Source organism: Mus caroli, chromosome 15 (genome assembly GCF_900094665.2).
Source record: "Mus caroli chromosome 15, CAROLI_EIJ_v1.1, whole genome shotgun sequence".
Lineage (NCBI taxonomy): Eukaryota > Metazoa > Chordata > Mammalia > Rodentia > Muridae > Mus > Mus caroli.
The window spans coordinates 85,894,040-85,907,799 of NC_034584.1; the positions used below are offsets into that span (position 1 = coordinate 85,894,040).

Sequence of the window (13,760 nt, forward strand, 5' to 3'; positions counted from 1 at the left end):
CACACATGTTTATGAGGTCAGGAAATACACAACCAGCATTGTGTGCTTAGAAAGAAATAACCTCCACAAAAGCCAGTTTATCCTTGCTTGCCCATAACGCATCTATAATGCTAATATTTGTTCAGTGAAGAACGAAGGGATAAGAGGAGGAAATGGTGGAGTTTTTAGTAGTCTGCTCATTGACTGTTGCAATGCTCATGAAACTGAATATTCAGTATTTTTTCCCTTTCATTCTATGCTTTCTCCTCCCAGAGGAGAGTGTATTGGAAGGCAGCACAAAGCCCAGGTAGTTTAAATTTATTGAACAATCAAGAGATACTAACATTGAAAACTCACTCCCTACTAGGCTGTTTGCTAATTTTGTCCTGCCAGGCTCCCGTTCCAAGTTCTGCATCTCATTGCTGCTGAGCTTTGTTACAGGGCAGAAAATATGGATGGCACAGGACAAGTGCACTGTAATCCAGGAATTTGGTGCAGTTCAGTAGGAAAACGGGAGTGTGTATTAAAGGACAAAGATACAAAGCTAGCAGGCATGTTATGGGGGGCAGGGAACAACTCAGGAGCTGTTGACACTTTGTAGCAATTGCAAGAAGATCTCTGGCAAACAGATCGAATCAATTGTTACTTGTATATTACACCCCCTCCTTTCCTCTTCTGTAAAGACTGAGTCTTACAGTGCTGTCAAGAGAATACAGCAAGATGGACCTGATGGTATTAAAAATCTGAGCACTGACCATCTGCACTTAGCTTTGGGTAGCATCAGCCTTCTCTTGGTCCAGGGGGCTGGTCTTTTACCAACCCATCCATGTACATTCATTCTTTCAGCATGCGTTAAGATGGCTAAGTTACCTAGGTAGAAGACAAATGGGGCTATTTGGAAGAAGTGGGTGTCTTCTTTCCTCATTAGGTCCTGAGAGAACACACTACTCCAATTTTATTTACGGGTTCTCCTTGGTCTTTCGCTAAGGAGTCCCTCAGGTATAGCTTTCTGGTTCCACCTGGATAGATAGCAGAGGTGACACTTGAGCACAAAGGCATTTTGCTGTCTTAAAAAACAGGCTTAGGATCACCCAGCTGTATGGTTTCATATCCCCCACCCCCACCCCCAGAACTTGAGCATGTGAGAGACTGGTTATCGGTCAGTATTGTGCCATTACTTTAAATAAACACTTGTCACCCACGGAATTGCCCATGGCAAATGTCTCAGCTTGCTTTACTCTGAACGTTTATTTTTATAGCATTTCCTCCCATTTTAAATACAGGACCCTATATAAGCAAATTTTGGTTAAATGGTATATAGAGTTTGTGCAATTTTTGCTGTAAGGAAATCTTTCATGACCTATGTGGTCAATGGTAGGCAACTGCAAAGGAACAAAATCTCCATTTCCGATTTTACTGCGATTTCTCGCCTCTTAATTGTGCATCCCGTTTTCTGTTTCTTCACTGAAGTCCATGTTCATACGGAGCATTTATTTGCCTCTGCTGGTGCCCCTGGTTGAATCTCCAGGAGCAGAGAATCTGTTTTAGAAAGTTCCAGAGATCTGGCTTTGTCAGACCCTCCCTCCCTCTTGGAACCTGTAATGGTAGTTCCTAAGGGTGGTTTCCCTCCTCAGAGGCCCTCTGACCCAGAAGGAGAAGGGTTTCAAACCGCGGACTCCAAGGACTCTTCGCTGGTGGGCTCAGAAGCTAAGAGTCAGTCCACAGAAACCCTAGAGTTGAGAATGACATCTCCTTTGTCCAATCAAAGGTGCGAGTTTCCCTCCGGTCCCCGCCTCCCTCTCCCCGCGGCCCCAATAACTGCACTCTGAGGCCCCGGCTACTGCTGTCAAGTAGCTAGGGTGGGCTCCGCCTAGGCGAGGAGTGGCGCTGGTGGGAGATGCGCTCCCAGCTGTTTGCGGCGGGAGCGGGAAAGCTGTAGGGCCAGGCAGCGAGGAGGCGACAGGAGTGGGGAACAGGTAGGAGGCAGGCTCGCCCTTCTGCAGAGCGCAGGGAAGGCGTGCTTCCCAGAGGCCACCCAGCCCCTGCCCCGCCCTGGTTACCCCGGCTCCCGGGGTCGCTGTAGCTGTCACCGCGACACCTATGACACCAATCAGAAGATGGGATGGAGGGGGTGGTGATGGTCTGGATGCCGGAGCCGGGGTGATACACCGGGAAGGGTTGCTGGAAGGGGCCCCAAGGGGCACTGCGTCTGGGCAACTTTCCTAGCAGACGCCGCAGCTTGCCTGCAGGGTCAGGCCTGGGGTTTGCCCTGTCGTTGAGGTTGGGGGCTGGGGTCGCAGACGTGCCAGCTGCAGGAGCCGCAGGTCCTGTGAGCTCTTCAACTGCTCCGCATGTGGGGCGCCGCCTGCTCCCCTCCCCCGCACCTGCGGGGTACTCTCCAGCACAGCGCTGGTTGCCGGTGCTGGCCATGAGGAAGGCAGGGGGTTGTCCTTCCCCTGTCTAAAAACCAGCTCCCTTAGGGCTTGGTGACTGGGGAGAATCTCCGCATTTTCTGATGTATCCAATCTGAGGGAAAGCCAACGTACCTCCTCCACAAGGTTCTGCGGATTGGGCAGGGCAGAAAGGCAATTTCCCACTGGCCTCGCTGTTTCCTACAGGGAACTACCACTTCATCTAGTCAAGTGACTGTGTCAGGATGAGCTCCAAAGCATCCTCCCTGGGTGACCGCATTTGGGCACTGGGTGTTGGCCCAGTGCCGATTCCTGCTGGAATCAGATTGCTGGTAGCAGTAGGGAGAAGAATTGCAGGGAAATCAGATATCATGCTGGGAAAAATCCTGGGGGAAAAATAGGAATGGTGGGAAAGAAGCAAGAAGTGAGAGGTGTAGCCATTTCTGACTGTCCTTTTTTTCCCCCATGCCAAATCCAGCATGGGCATCAGTATGTGTGCCTGTGTGTGCACATCTCCAAGGTGGAGGAGCTATATATAGCTCCTGCGCAGCCAGCCGGTTTCTTTGCTGCTGAGCAGGCTGCCTTGGTCTTCTCAAGCAATCTGCAAGCACAGGGTGGGAGGGGTAAAATAGAATCAAATTCTTCATTAGGGGGAAAACCGGGGAAGAGAGAAACTCAGAGTAACAACCCCCCTCCCTACCTTCACACTCGGAATAACGTTTCTGTAGCTCACAGAAAGGGATGTATTCAAAAATTATTATTATTTTGAATGAATTTCTGGGTTTTATCCCGCGTTTTTCAGATTCATGGTGCATATCGACCATTGCAGCTTGAAGTATATAACAGGCATCACATTAGTATATATCGTATCTACAATAGTTTATTAACTCACTGGTGCACAATATTGTGCACATGCTTGTATATTTTGGCTATTTGGAAATAAATGTATTTGTGTGGTAACTTGTAGCTAGCTACTCTCTGGGGTCTGGAAAGGACCCACCCACTTTTCAGGATGCAGGACTGTGGAACTGGTATGACCATCTGAGATAGTTTTGATATAGTTCCTTGGACATATCTTTCTTGTGGCTTATATAAATTTGTGCCGACGTGATATTTCAGATGTATTTGTATTGCATGGACTTCCTTTTATAAATGTTTGTACATCTATTTTTTTTTCGTAAATTCAAAAAATTGAGGAGGAACAAATGGTGGGCTTAAAATCTGTCACAAATCTCAACTCTATATTACTAAAGCCTACTGTGCATTCCTCTTCAAATATCAGACTCTGCAGTTTTCCATAATTATCAGTCCCTGTAATAAATTTAAATAGTGTTGATATCAGCAATAATATGTGTTGGGGTAACTTTTTTCTCTATATGCTTCAGAATTAATTTCTGAACTCCTAGATATTCTAATATATCAGAGGGGGCTGGTGTTGAATTTGCCACCCCAACTGCCTGATTATCTGATTTGGGGAGTGTTTCATTCTTAGTTTTATTCTCATGGTATTCCAGGAAAGAATAACAGAGTTGACATCTAGGTTTGTCAGGAAGCTTTTCTTAAATATCTGAGCACGTTTGCGCTGTGGGGGTGGGAACACAGTAGGCTGTGAATAAGCAGAGCTACTAGTGATTATTATACAGGATCCACATTTATCAACTACATGCCGTTTTTAAAGCTACAGCCTGGATCTCCTTGGATGATAATACAAGTGGAAACCTTATCTATCACACTTAGTCTTATGCTGGTTAACCTTATGTAGTACCTGTTTTATTATCTAGCTAGACACAGAAATGCATTTCTGAAAAAAGGTTTTACTAATTAACTTTTTTTTTTTTGAGAAAACTAGAATCACCTAGAAAGAGGGAACCCCAGTTGAAAAATCACCACTCTCACTGTCTTAGTCAGGGTTTCTATTCCTGCAGAAAATATCATGACCAGGAAGCAAGTTGGGGAGGAAAGGTTTTATTCAGCTTATACTTCCATACTGCTGTTCATCACCAAAGGAAGCCAAGACTGGAACTCAAGCAGGTCAGGAAGCAGGAGCTGAGGCAGAGGCCATGGAGGGATATTACTTACTGGTTTGCTTCCCCTGGCTTGCTCAGCTTGCTTTCTTATAGAACCCAGGTATAGCACCACCCACGATGGTCCCTCCCACCCTAGATCACTAATTGAGAAGATGCCTTACAGCTGAATCTCATGGAGGCATTTCCTCAAGGGAGGCTCTTTTCTCTTTGATAACTCCAGTTTGTGTCAAGTTGACACACAAAACCAGCCAGTGCACTCACCCTGTCCTGTTCACTCTGTATTTTCTTACTTTCTAATTGATGCAGGAGTGCTCAGCCCACTGTGGGCAGCACCATCCCCACTCAGTGGGGCCTAGGCTATAAAAGGAAAGTAGCTGAGCTAGCCAGAGAAAGGAATTTAGCAGTCTTTGTGTTGTTCAGTGTATTATCACAGCAAACCCCACCCCCAAACAAACAAACAAAACCCAGCAAACACAACAACAACAACAACAACAACAACAACAACAACAAAAAACAACCAACCAGCCAAACAAACCGGGACATCATGATCTATATTGTTTTACAATGACCACACTGAACGTTCTAGGCTCAAAGACAAATGCTGAAAACCCATCATCATAGCAAATTATTCACATCAGTGTTGCAAAGGGATTTGAGGCTTATCTATTTGTCAATAGAGAGCAGAATTGAGGGCTACTTTTGGAAACTCTGTCTCCATTATTCTGCCCGTGATGACTCATGGCTAATGTGTGGGGTGTTTCTGTATTCTTACCCCGGAATGACTCAGTTGTCTAACACAGGTGATGGCTGGATTCTGTTTTTACCATATATTCTTCCTTGTGCACCATGCACCCAACCAGAGAGTTTGGTAGAAGATAGACTAGATTTCTACAAGTAAGAGCATTCTATCTTACCCCACCCCAACCCAAAATCAACAAATAGAAAGTCATCACTGGTCCGTGGGACACTCTCCAAGTTCACCATCTCCTCCTTCCTCAGCTCTCTCTCATCTCTGGTCCTCACCATAATAGTCAAAGTGAATTCTCTGCATTTTCCATGATATATGCATTACCCTGCCCCCATGCCCATTAACATCGTCTACCCTCTGCTGTAAACAACCCATCTACTTTGTATGTACTTGCCTAATCTCTTGATGTCTTCAGTCAAGTGCTACCATTTCTACACACAAACTGTCTATGCTCAGCAGCATCATATCCTAGAATCTATGCTCTCTAAGTCAATGGGAAGCCCCATGCTTGACCAGTGCCGTGTCTGTTTTCTGCTTATTACCAGTCTGTTCTTCCCCTCTGACAGATATTTTCCATGTTTTTTCTCATCTTCTCCTAAATTTCAGCTGTAGACACCACAATCATCTGTTGTCGTTTTCTTACTTTTCTAAAGCCTCCTCCTTCCTTGCTCTCCGTCCTATTTTGGCTCTCTTCCCCAAGATCTCAAATGACACAGTTCCTTCTGCGGTTCCATTTCTATTAAGTTCCTAATAGTCGTGAATACTGTCCTGGTTAAGACATAGGCTGTGGTGGGCTTCATTATGCAGATATATGAATATATATATTCATTCACCATTGGGGTCTACAATAACACTGTAGAGGTTTTGCTGGATTATCCTGAGACAATGCATGTAAGGCACTCAGGACAGGACTTGGGCTACAGCAATTATTTATTAATTAATAACTGTTATTGCATCATTTGTAACTATGTGTATGGAGCATCATTGCCTATCTCCATTGATAGGCATCAGCCCTAAGATGGCCATTAGTAATAGATGCTGTAACTTTCCATACAATTTTGTTTGTGATTAATACTTTGTAAGTTTTCCTTTCATCTAGAACTATCCACCATCTATTCAGTAGTTTATCTGTACTCACTCTAAATTCTAATGTGTATTCTCTGTTATCCACCCTATCAAATTCTTCTGTTGTTATAAATCTAGTTTGGTGCAGTGGGCATTAAGCCATGTCTGCCAGCATAGGAGCTTTATCCCAAGATGGCCACTTAAAAGTGAAGTACCTTCGATTCTTGCTATTGTTTCTCCCTTTGAAACATTTTGTTGGCAGTAAGACATATTTGGGTCCAACGTCTAAGAAGGACTGAGCTGTGTACCATTGGCCATGTAGTAGAAGGATGGTGGATTGCTCACTATGGCCGGACGAAAGCCTGTTGTGTAAAATTATATTCAAAAGTGTGTAAACAGGTAGTTATATTCTCATACTTATGATAAAATTGGAATAAATCTAATTAAAAGAAAATACAGAATAACTAAGGAAAAATTAGAAATAAAGAAAAATATACCCTATAAGGAGATGTTTTTCAATTATAAAAGTTTTCTTTCCTTTCCTTTTTTCTTTCCCTTCCTTTCTTTCTTCCTTCCTTCCTTCCTTCTTTCCTCCCTCCCTCCCTCCCTCTCTTCCTTCCTTCCTTCCTTCCTTCCTTCCNTTCCTTCCTTCCTTCTTTCCTCCCTCCCTCCCTCCCTCTCTTCCTTCCTTCCTTCCTTCCTTCCTTCCTTCCTTCCTTCCTTCCTTCCTCTCTCTCTCTCTCTCTCTCTCTCTCTCTCTCTCTCTCTTTCTCTCTTTCTTTCTTTCTCTCTTCTCCTTTTGTCTTTCATTGACAGGTCATTTGGTTAGACTGGAATTCAGCTGTAGCTCACGTGCTTACTATGTAGAGGAGGTTGGTCTTGAACTCACAGAGATCTGTCTGCCTGCGTCTCCAGTGCTAGGATGGAAGGCAGATGACACCATGCTATTTTTCTTATTACTGTTGATGTACATAGACATTTTCAGTCTGTACCCTTGACTGTTAAGTATAGGGACAGTGACAATCGGCTTTTGTGATCCACTTTACCTTTGCATCAGACACTAAGTATTTATCCTTTTCATTGGTCATTCTTAGTAAGGAAGTATATATGGTTTCCAAATGTACAGTTGTCATTACAGTGTTTCTAGATTTCCTTAGTTAAGGAACTGAACATAAATATACATGCTTTGCAGTTATGATTATTTCTTTATCATTATGGATTAAAAGTTATTAGTGAAAATGTATTTGTAACCTCTTAGTGGATACTGACAAACAGCTTCTCAACAGTCCATACACAGATTTATATTCCACAAAGGCTACACCAATTTGGCAATGCACTGTAATCATAGACACTTGGTATTATGTTTTTTTAAAGGTGATAATTTGAGGATAAAAGTTATGTATAGAGTTCTTTTGAATTGTTTTCCTGTGCTTTGGGGTGAGTTTATACAATACCATGCTCATTTGTTTCTCGGTTTGCGAAGCTAGATTGACTGAGGGCACTCATATGTTCCTCATAGAATAGGACATTTGCAAAAGTTTTTGATTCACAGATTTTGGCTTTTGGATTTATGGGGACAGGGGAAGGGGGTGAACACAAGCTGTGGAGTTTGAAACACATCTCGCTTTGTTCCCAGGTTGACTTTGAACTCACTATTAGTCTTAGGTTGTCCTTGAACTTGTGGAGATCCTGTTATGTTAGGATCTTGAGCTGAGATTGCAGATATGACCTGCAGTGCCTGGCTGTGCCTTTCTAAAAACATGTTCTGTCATATAGGTATTTATAAGCTTACTGTCCATTTTCAATTCATTCCCATTGTTATTTTGTATCACATCAAAGCTCAGAGAACTACTTTCTGCCTTCTAATAGAACTTGAATAGGAAAGGTCAGAAATGAACAACACTGGTGTCTTTCATCCACTAAAGCAAGATTGAACCTGTGTGCATCTTATGTCTACCCACATGTGAAGTGGTTCCTGGGGACACATATAATATAATACCAGTCTATTACATTTCCATTATTCTTTCTGTGGTTCTTCCAGTAAGTAGATGACTCCTTAATTCTTTCCGAGCCTCCATTGTCCATTCCAAAAATATCACAAGGCAAAACATACTAGAGGAGATCTTAATGACCAGGTTACTCAGTCAGAGCAGGGCACATTGTTTGCACAATTGTCTGAATGACTCAAGCACTAAATCTGTTCCTGCTAGGATTATCCAGATGGTCCCTAATTCGGTGGATAATTGCTCAGCCCTGTGCTTGATGATGTAGACCTGACTGCGTGTGACACACCTTTTCGGTACTGTTTTGTTGCTTATTTTCTAAATGCTCCTGATTGGTCACTTTAGGCTTCTTATGTCAGTTTATCTAGTCCTTTAACCTGTTCTCTTAGATATATCAAGGACTATACAGAGTTTGGTAGCTAACCCTATTCAGGTAACCACTGTATAACTGGCACATGTTAATCTTTTGAACACTTTGTTTAACGTGTGGTGGTTTGAATGAAAACGAGTATATTCCATTGGCTCATTAGGAGGTGTGCCCCTGGTGAAGGAGGTGTGGCCTTGCTGGAGGAAGTGTGTTTCTGGGAAAGGGGTTTGAGGTTTCACTCAAGCCAGGCCCAGTGTGGTACTCTCTTCCTGCTGTCTGATGATTCGGATGTAGAATTATCCTCTACCTCTCCAGCACCATGTCTGCCTGAATGCCACCTTGATAATGGGCTAAACCTCTGAACTGTAAGCCATCCCCCAATTGAATGGTTTCCTTTATAAGAGTTTCTGTGGCCATAGTGTCTCTTCACTTCAATAGAAATTCTAACCAAGACAGCGTTTTAAATAGAAATGTTCAGTGTTCAGAGACACTCCCTCTGGTCTTCTTTTCATAGTCTCCTTTACACCAAGCTCATTTTCCAGCTCACGTCCACAGCTGTCTTTCCAAAGAAAATTTCATAATGATGTTCCCCAGGCTAAAGGTATTTGAATGGGGTCTGCCTTTTTTATTTCCCAAGGTCCTTTCTTTTATTTCACCTGAAGTCATTTATCAGTAGTTCTTACTACATTTTTAAACTTCATCTCTCAATCTTCAGATCTCTTCCATCTCTAATCGCTGACCATGCTCAGGTTACTGACCAGCCTCATTTCCTGCTATTGACGCTTTCTTCCTCCTCCATCCCATAATTTGTTGGTAGTCTCCGACACTGGTCACTTGTCTCTTTGTCTATCTTTTAGGTGACCTGCCTAACTCCTCATGCCTCCAGTTAGGTTCTACCTTTTTCACACTTGCTCGTTAGAGTTCCAGCCTTGTGTTTGTAGCCACTATGTATGGGATCTCAAGCAATCTGTCTGTAAGGACAAGATCCTAGCACTGTATTGCATTCAATTGTTTTCTCACAAAAGCTACTGTGTGTGTCCTGAAGAATAGAGACCATTACTAATCTACCCTGTGCCCTGGGAGGCCCTCACATATGTTTTGTATTTTGTATTTCTGAAGACACAAAGAAAAGAAGGACAAATCTAAATTAGTTTCTATGATTTCATCAAAGTACACACCTTTTCTTTGAAAAAAGCAACAGATGAAAACCACAAGCCATGGTGCTTTTCATATTTCAAATTTAATATCCTGGTTTTGTGGATACAAGATAGATAAAATACGTAACATAGATGAAAGGTTTTAATGAAGGTTTTTTTTTTTTTTGTAATGAAAATCCTTGCCTAGGATGTGGTAGTTCTAGAATGCTAGATCCCTAAGTTAGCTTCTTTTAAACAATCCTGTATTTCAAAAGAAAGGAGACATTTGTGGATGCGTGGATACTGTAGATACATAAATTCAACTAGCTAGAATGAAATGATGTCAAAAATAATCATATTTTCTCTGCTTAATTAAATTTTCATAGTCATATCTGATATTTTACATTGCTCTCCTAAGCATACGGTCTGTGTTATGACAGTCATAAGCCTCACAAGGCTTTTGACAGTTACATTAAAAAGCTTCAACATTACATTACATGAAGAACTGCAGGTAACTAAGGAATGCCGAGAGTGAGAGTGAGCCCTGAAACCGTGTGTGTGTGTGTGTGTGTGTGTGTGTGTGTGTGCAACATTATACAGGTTAGCAGGTTATATTTAGGAATATACATTTATATACTATGAATGTATCCATAATCAATGAAAAAAGAGGCCACAAATTTGAAAGAAAGTAAAGACGGGTATGAGGAGGGTTTGGAAGGAGGAAAGCGAGAAATTATGTAATGATATAATCTCAAAAATGAAATGTAAAGTGTGATTATCCGTGTTTATAGATGAAGTCAGAGGAAGAAGTAAGCTTCCTAAATTCAAATGCTAGTGCAGAAGTTACACATTAAAGGGTTAATATCACTCAGTGTACATATGGCTTACCTCAGAGAGGCTCCCAACGCCTGTCAGGTTAAGGACACTTCAAAGTTCTGAGCAGTGCAGTATCCATTTCATGAATAAATTTTATCTACTTTCTGTAGTTTGAAAAGTGCAACATTCTGTTTCTTATCTTTTAAATTTGATTCACTGAAATAAAATGTGGGGGATATTTCTAGGTAGAGACACTCAACGCTCAACCTTTTAGTTTGCCTTATGATGAAATTCTATACAATCTTGAAGATTTGTAGAAATCATGTCAAAAAATCCAATTTTGGGGGGAAGTGGGAACAAAAATAATGAAAAAGAAATTCACCTTTCAAATGATGACACTTAGAGCAGTAGTCTACCCTGTCTGAAAAGTAAGTGTTTTGGGATTTAAGAATTATTTTCTATACACTTTGTAAATGTATCATCCCTATGATCTCCATTCAGTGATGAACAATAACCATGTATTAGACATCATAGTGAGAATTATGATTTTAAATGTGTTACATGGGGTATCTCAGCACCTTACATATCCAGTGCAGTGGGCTTTGGACATGGGTCACACTACTGTGTAAGTCAGGAAATGAGAGGTGTTAAAGAGCAAATACCAATATGATAATCTACATCCAGATTCTGCAGCTTTGTTGTGTATGTTTGATGCTCGGGACCAACCATGTGTGTCTTAGTGCACACATGGTCATGCCACAGCATGCATGTGGAAGTTGAGGACAACCTCAAGCGTCTTCACCTTTTTCCCTGTTTGAAACAAGGTCTCTTTATTGCTTAGTGCTCACCAGTATGTACAGTGCTCCGATTTTAATCCTTCCATTTATTCTGTGCCCAATCCTTTCAAGAATAGCTTTAGTATTCTGTGAGTTGTGGTTCCCACAATCTATGTCTATGCTCACAAATACATTGTGCTAACTCAAGGAGTTAAATCATTCTAAATTTGCAAATGTTTTATTCATAGATAGCTAATAAACAAAAAGGTCTTCCACTATGGTGATTTAAATGATGATGTTTCCCCAAACATGAATTAGATCTTTACAATGTACCATTTAATATTTATTATTATAATTTTGACTCAAACATCAGAAGTTTATGGCTTTCTGACCTAATTTTCCTTCCTACTACCACAAAACATTAGCAGTAATTCTATCCTAAGACTTGTAATCTGACCACATTTAATTGTCATGGTAACTGAAAATGCAGATCTGTATCTGCAGCTGTCAGGGTGCCTGCTAAGATCTTATAAACAGTGTACTATTTCAGTCTGAACATTGAGTTGTTTAATATAACAGACTTTTATATCAGAATATGCCAGTGTACAATATTTTTATATATCAGATGCAATACATTTTAATCAAAAATATTTTTAAATGACTAATGGGTAGATTCAATTTTGACCTTCACATGTCATTCTTGGGTTATAACTCTGATTACTAGAAAACTACCTGGTTCCAGAGTGAATTGAGATATTTGCGCTTATGTGTAGTTTGACTGGTGATGAACATGATACCTGCTTCTAGTTAAACACGTTTAATTTTCTTTTATTGAAAACAGATTTTTTCTTCATAAATATACCCTGATTCTGGTTTCCTTTCCCTCTACTTCTCCTGGTTCATGCCCACCACCCTTCCCACCTAGACAACTCCTGTTATGTCTCATGTTAGAAAGCAAACACACATATGTGTTATAATTATTTATACTACAATTATATATAATAAAATAAAATTTCAAGATAAAACTTTTAGAAAGACCAGATACAACATTATGAGACAATGAAGCTCTGAAGATGTCTTTGAGTTCTTTTCCATTGGCCTCCTACTGTTGGGCAGGCACCCTACCCTGAAGATTCGTTTCCCCAGTGAGACTTGCTTGAAGGAAACTAAAGTTTCATTTGCATGTGACTATCAGTTGGAGATAGCTTCTGGGTTAGAGATGGAGGTTTGGTGTGTCCACTTCTCCTTTCAGCTTTAGGACTCCATGTGATGCAAAACCTTTGCTGACCCTGTGCATGCTGCATGCTACCTCAGTCTCTGTGATAATGTGTATGTGCGTTGGTCATATATGTGTCGTATATGTTTCAGTCTTGCAGTGTTTAGAAGTTAGGTGTTCTATCCCATCTGACTCTTATAATCTTTTGCCCACTCTTCCATAGAGTTCCCTAAGCTCTGAGGGGTGGGTCGAGTGTTTTATGGAGACATAAATCCTTTTAAGGACTGAGTGTTCCGAAGTCTCTCACTCTCCACATATTTTCTTGTGGATCTCTGTATTTGTTCCCATCTGGTGCAGGACAAGGTTCTCTGAAAATGGCTGAGCAAGGCACTGATCTATGAGTACAAAGGAATACGCCATCAGGGGTCATTTAATTTTATTGCTACATTCCTTTTGTAGGTCAGTAATATTTGGTTTGCTCCCAGGTCCCTGGACTATCTAATCTCAGGTTCTTGGTCACCCAAGTGTGACTAAGGTTTCCATCTCATGAAGTATGCCTTAAATCAAAACATATTTGTTGGTTGCTCCCTCAACCTTTGTGCCACCATGATGGTTACATATCTTGAAGGCAGGATACCATTGTAAATCAAAGGTTTATATGTGGGTTGATATTCAAATTTCTCTGATAGCATGTAGAGTATCTTCCTGTACCAAAGATGCTAAAATGTAGGGGTGTAGAAGGTTCCAGCTCAAATTCTCCGTGTTCAATGAGTCATGTAGGTGTTGTCTTTAGAAATGGGGCCTGGTAATCAGACTGTGGAAAGTAATCTATAACCTTTGCAAGAGCCTGGGTTGTTTGGGGGGTTCCCATGGGGCCACTTTGGCCAGCAATTATGGATTATATATAGTCCATTCCCTAAACTGAAGCTTCAATTGTTAAGGAAAGTTGTCCAGTTGGAACTCTATCTCCCCATATGTTTGGTAACTTTATTGTCTAGGTGACATGTGTTGGTTAGAATGTAGTGTTGAAGTCACCCACTATTCACTGTGTGAGGCTCAATATGTGATTTAAGCTGTAGTAGTGTTTCTTTTGTGAACTTCAGTGCTCTTGTGTCTGGTGAATAAATGTTAAGAATCTCTGTGTCTTCTTGGTGGATCTTACCTTTGATGAGTATGCAGTGTTGTTCCCCATCTCTTCCTAGTTTTTTTTTTTTTT

The 13,760-nt window shown here is 41.3% G+C and overlaps 1 protein-coding gene across 2 annotated transcripts in view; it reads left to right on the forward strand.

The window, feature by feature from the left end:
• Positions 1-1,794: 1,794 nt before the first annotated feature.
• Cntn1 (contactin 1) overlaps positions 1,795-13,760 on the forward strand; it is a 293,714-nt gene continuing 281,748 nt past the window's right edge. For both annotated transcript variants that reach the window (XM_029469977.1, XM_021183311.2), the window contains exon 1: positions 1,795-1,955. The gene's annotated coding sequence lies outside the window, so the exon portion shown is untranslated. The remainder of the gene's footprint in view (positions 1,956-13,760) is intronic.